General features: G+C 33.8%; 1 pseudogene; it reads left to right on the top strand.

Annotated features, from left to right (window-relative positions):
• Positions 1-5,788: 5,788 nt before the first annotated feature.
• Positions 5,789-6,266, top strand: LOC102470139 (40S ribosomal protein S12 pseudogene; annotated as a pseudogene).
• Positions 6,267-6,497: the final 231 nt, after the last annotated feature.

The following is a 6,497-nucleotide window of genomic DNA, read 5'->3' on the forward strand; positions in this document are numbered from 1 at the left end:
TATATATATATGGTATAATATATAGATTTATGATCCTGGCTAAAATGGACAATAGAAATCAGATCCCTGCTTATTCAAAGTATAAGAACCTAGAGAGAATCTTGTAATAATTAATCACGGGACAACTATCCCATTAGAGAGTAATCATATTCTTCAAATTTTCTTGATATTCCTAGTGATTTTTTTAACCTTTTTTAAGTTTAAAAAGAATAATTTATTTATACAAATTATAAGTCTGCAAAAATTCAAAATGTTCTCTGTCATATTATCTAGAAAAAAATTTACCACCAATTTTACATCCAGAGTACACAGATGTGATTAAATGTGCTGCTCTAGGGGTGCCTTAAGAAGAGTCAGAGACCATCAGGAAGCCCTGACCTCACATCTGCTTGGAATTTGCAATTCCTTTTGTAAAGGCTAGGAAGTTCCATTGATGTGGTTTCTGCCTTGAAGAGATCAAACCAACTTTCCAGGAATCCTCCAAATCTTATATTCTTATTATAGACTCTTTAATATTTTATAATCTCACAAACTGTTTACATTCCACAAACTGTATATGGAAGAGAAATACAACATATATATTTTACTGAATGTTTAATTTTTCAGAACATATAGAATATAGCTAGAGATAATTCACTATCTCTGATTAATTTTTAACATGAACTGACATGCACTCTGAACTGTGCCAAGTGCAAGAGCAATAAAAAATGAAAATATATAGTTTTGTATTTAAGAGATATAGTTGGAATAGATTTGCAAATGTATTTAAATAACAGGAAACGTGGAGGACTCCAAAAAATAAAGATCTAGTTTATATATATTACACACATACACACACACTTTGACAATAACAATACTTACTGGAGGATTGAATGATATTTTATATTCTCAGGATATACTCCTAAGTAGTATTAAAATGTCTATTCTTTCAGTTGCAATGAGAGGAGTCCATCAATAACTTACTGAATATTCATATTTTGATTTTGAGACCAAGTCTCAGTACTGTACTTGGGAGTGAGTTATCCTATGAATTCTTCTTTTACTAAATTTAGATAGATGTTTGCACAAATTTTATTAAACATCTCTGAGAATATCTCCTACATCTTGGATGATCAGTAAATGTATTTTAAAACACCGAAGGGGTGTATCTTACATTTGACCAGAGTATCTTACAATCCCCAGAAGCGACTATCCAGGCTTTCTTAGAATCAATTAAACCTTCTTTAGACAATGATTGTAGATGTCAGGATCTTCCTGGCCCAATAATTTCTTATTATTGACATTTTGACTGAAAAATTTGGATTCATATGCCCAAAGGAAAATGAGTAATCTTTTCAGAATGCTAATGTTAATGTCTGTCTGGTGGAGCTGAGGTCATTTTCCCTCACTAAATATATGAATCACAGCTAGACGCAAGTATGTATTTAGTTTATGCCAAGCTTTATCTGATGGGGATTTGTATAACTAATGTCCTTTAAAATCTGTTCAGCTGTTACATAACCACAGTGTCAGGAAGGTAGAAAACAGTTTACATCATTTTTCCTCTAGCAAAATCAGAGGATAAAGTGCTTCCTTTAGTCATTTTGGTTTTATGAAGAACTCTTTAAGTGTGTTTTTAATGATGGAAATGACACTTGTCATGGCATTGATTTCATTGAATAATATGAGATGAATATAAATTTTGAGACTAAATCTCTTCAAAACCTTCTTTCTTTGTAAGTACACATTAAACATTTTTTTTTTTTAAGTTTTGTTGAGGTACATAGTTATCAATCTAGAAGAACAATATAGGGGAACGCAATGGACTAGAAGAGATTTATAGGATGAGCTCACTTTAAAGGAGTCAGGTTTATGAGTTTTCTTGAGAGATGGAATGCTTCCCTTATTTACTCAGAGGGACAAAAACAGTCATTCTATGATACTAGACCAATATCACCAATGGGAAAACAGAAGCTAGTAAAAATGCACTTTGCTACATCAAACAAAATGTTCATGATGAAAAAAATATGTCTTAGGAAATAGAATTAGAAGCCCCCAGGGACTCAGAAATAAATACACTAGAATCGAATATCACATAACATGGACCTTTAATTAGCCTTTGTTCAGTGAAAGGTATCTTGCAATAGCAGTTTTACTAAAACAAACTCAAATAAAATTATATTATAAAAATAAAATACAATAATATATGACTATATCTCAAAATAATACACTTCATTGACAAAGGACTAATATAAGAGTTGTTTTTTTTTTATTTTTTTCTCCCAACTTTTCTGGAAAACAAAATGTGTGTAACCTTGAATAGCATAAAATAGCAATATAGAGAAATAAAGGTAAAATTTTATATACAGTTCCAGAGCCTTATGGAAGTCAGTTCTTGTCCACAGGGAAGATGTGTCCTGTTAATGTTACTGAGTATGTGAGTTAGTGGAACTAATGCTTTATTGGGGCTTTTAAAACTGAATTCTAGTTCTAAGATTTATCATTTACTGGCTGGCAAGGCCATATGCTCATTGATTTGCACTCTAGGGGAATTATTTTCCTTATCCATTAAAAAGTAGCCTAGTAACAGCTGCCTTACCTAAAAATATATAGGTGTGAGTGCTTGGAAAAAGAGAAGTTCTATTCAAATTGAGATGTTGCCTCCATTGACAAAAATATATTGAATTTGTTCAAATACATTTATAACTCAAATTTTGTTCAACTTATTTCTTGCCTAATCTTTTCTCCATAATACAGACAATAACAACAGAAACTTGAATCTTTTTTGCTGGAAACTTATTTTATAAAGTAAGGTGCTCCAAGATATGTGCTAGACATGAGAAATGAATTAGAAGCCAGTGAGAATTATCTTGGTAAGTCATATAAAAAATCAACTCTTGGGGACCAGCAAATGGTATAATGGTTATGTCATTGGACTCTCATGTAGTTGACCATGGTTTGAGTCCCAGACCCAGTGACTTAAAACTCACACCAGGCACATGTACTTGCATGCCCAAAATCATGATGGGACTGGAGGAGAAGGGATTGCAGAATGGCCATCCCCCCAGGAGGTGATTTCTCACTTTCTGTCTCTGTCTCTTTTTGTCTCTCTGCTGAGTACACATACTGTATAGTAAAAATTTCACAAACAAAGTCTCAGAAAACCAATTCTTGAAATAAATTACTTAAATAACTATGAAATACAAGTATTTACTGAAAATTTCCTATTCATCAACTCCTTCAGCTCATATTGGGTTTTATGTATTGATAGAGATGGAAAAATAATATAGACATAGAAAGATGGCTTTCAAAATTATGTCAGACCATTTGTCTTTATCCCACATATGCAGTTACTTGTTTTAAAATGTTTAAACTTCTCTTAATTTTGATCTTTAATATGCACCTTCACTAAATCCATTCCCATTCTCTGGTACCTGGCCTGGGATATCTCTTAAGTGAACTATTGCTGTGCATTCTCTTCTTGACATCTATATTCAAGCCTAGCTCTCTTCTTATTCATCTCCAGAATTTGTGTTAAGTGTCACCACTTAAAACTTGCTTTTACCACAATAAATGAAAAGTGTATATGTACTTTCAATTCACTAGATATTTTCAAATAAATTTCCAAAGCATATTTTTACTTAATCAATAGCAGTATTTAAATAATTTTGTGTTCCACATATTCATCAATATTAGTTAGGCATTGCAGACTTTATAAGTAACAATTTGATGAATGTGAAATGGTGTTTTTGTATAGTTTAACTATAATGACCTGATAACTACAGGTAAAAGAATGTTATTTTAAAAATATGTACATATAAAAACCACTCTCTAAAGATGATATACAAATAGCTAAAAGGTATAAGAAAAAATGCTCAACGTCCCTCATTGTAAGGGAAATGCAGATCAAAACAACAATGAGATACCACCTAACCCCAGTCAGAATGACTAAGACTAAAAAATAACCAAAAAATGGTAAGTGCTGGTGGGGGATGTGGTGAAAGGGGAACGCTCTTACACTGCTGGTGGGAATATAAATTGGTCCAGCCACTGTGGAGAACAATTTGGAAATTCCTCAAAAATCTACAAAGAGAACTACCATGTGATCCCCCAATCCCACTCCTTGGTATCTACTCAAAGAATACTTAATCAGAAAAGTGCTTGCACATCAATGTTTATTGAGGCACTATTCACAATTGTTAAGTCATGGAACCAACCCAAATACTCACGAACAGATGAATGGATAGAAAAACTGTGGCACATATACTCAACGGGATACTATTCAGCCAAAAAAAAAAAAAACAAACAAAAAAAAAAACTGGCTTTTGACAAGAAGTAGATGAATATGGAAGATTTAGTGCTGAGTGAAGCAAGCCAGGCTATGAAGGAGAGGCACTGAATGTCTCCACTTAATATATACCGAGTGTCCACACATTATGACTGAAACTGATTGACTAAAGGATATAGAAACACAGTATATAGATGTAAATACCCGATTTATTATGTGTGAAAGAGTAGGGTCTGAGGAAGGACATTTAGAAAAAAAATAGGGAGGCAAAGTATTAATGGGACAAAGAAATGTGGTATTATCTGTTGAAGATATTTCATAGTTTTATCAACAGTACTAGGGAGAAATGTTCACCTGTTGAAATATCCATTTTGTAAGACAAATAATAATGTGATTGAATGTATGGAAGAAAATGAAATAAAAAATGTAAGAAAAAGAAAAAAATGTGTACATATGTACATACATGAAATGTAAATCTTAAAAAATGCCCATTTAATTTTTTAAAGAATTATTTATTTAATAATTTATTATTCTTGTCAATTTGAATTTTCTATAGGGCATGTGCACTCAAGAGAGAAAGAAAAAGTGAGAAAGCAAGCACCTAGGTACAGAACTTGAATCGTTGTCAGTCAGGTGGGAGACCAGAACCTTAAATTCAACACTGCCTGCTGGCTCCTGAAAAATGTCTGTTTAACAAAAATTTTTACTAAGGGCATTAAGGAAAATGTGTAACAGTCCTGATTGGGTGTCCTTAAAATGCAAAACTTGTTAGCCTTAGGTGTAATATCGTTAAATTGTATACTGTGTACTAGTTGTGTGAATTGTTAAACATACATGCTTAACTACATTCTTGTTCTTGACAGAAATGATCTTTTCCATTTTTTTTTTTTGCCAAATAAAATCTAACTCATTCAAGGCCCACTTCACTGTAACATTCTCTTCTTAGTTCTCACTAACTCTGTCTCTCCCCAAGGCAAATTGTATAAAACTACAGCTGAAGTTAAACACCACCTTTTTTACAACCAGTTGGTATATTATTTTGTCATATTGAAACATGGGGAGATATGTACCAATTCCACTTCCAATTTGTGAGTTTTTATAAACCAGATCCTATGTCTTATGTATTCATCTGTGTATGCTGAACCCTTAGCACAGCTCCAAGCATAGCATATGCTCAACACATTTTTGGTTAGATTGCTTTTTGAATCTATTTTTCTTAATAAATCAATATGTAGCTAGACAAAACAGGTTCTGGGAAGACCTATAATATATGCCCAGTTTTCAGTAGCTTCAGGTCTACTTACAAATATATAAAGCTAAAATATTTCTTGAGTATTTTAATTTTTTCTTATTTTAGTGTTTATAGTAAAATAAACTGAAGATTTTTTATTTAGGCATGCAGTAATAGTATATATATTTAAGTTGTACAATATGTTTTGACAATATATACATGGTGAAGTGATTACCATAGTCAAGCAAATTAACATATCCATCAACTCATACGTTTTTCTTTTTTACTGTATGTTAAGAATACTTAATATCTGCCCTTTCCCTGCTGCCGCCAAGTCTTGCGGAGGTGGAGGCTCGGGTACGTTCAAGATTCAGCTCCACCCCACCGCCACCGCTGAGGAAGGCATTGCTGTTGGAGTTGTGATTGACATTAATGCTGCTTTAGAAGAGGTTCTGAAGACCACACTCACCCACGATGGTCTAGCACGTAGAAATTGTGACAGTGCCAAAGTCTTAGACAAGAACCAAGCTCACCTGTGTGTACTTGTATCCAACTGTGATGAATCTATGTCAGTCAAGTTGGGGGAGGTCCTTTATGCCCAACACCAAATCAGTCTGATTAAGGCTGATAACAATAAGAAATTAGGAGAATGGGTAAGTCGCTAAAATTGACAGAGTCGGAAAACCTCACTCTGTAGTAGTTAAGGACTATGGTAAGGAACCTCAGGTCAAGAATGTCATCGAAGAGTATTTCAAAGGCAAGAAATGAAAGATGAGGGATCAGCAGTTGGTGTAAGGGCTATGTCGCTGGACTCCCATGTTGTCAACCATGGTTCGAGTCCAGATCTGGTGGCTTAAACTCATTCCTGGTGTGTGTGCGTGTGTGCCCAAGATCCCAAGAGGAAAATGGAGGAGAAGGGATTGAGGTATGGCCATCACCCCTGGGGGGTGATTTCTCGCTTTCTGTCTCTCTCTGTCTTTCTGGCGAGCACATGCACCC

This window comes from Tupaia chinensis, unplaced genomic scaffold (assembly GCF_000334495.1).
Source record: "Tupaia chinensis unplaced genomic scaffold, TupChi_1.0 Scaffold143943_1, whole genome shotgun sequence".
NCBI lineage: Eukaryota > Metazoa > Chordata > Mammalia > Scandentia > Tupaiidae > Tupaia > Tupaia belangeri.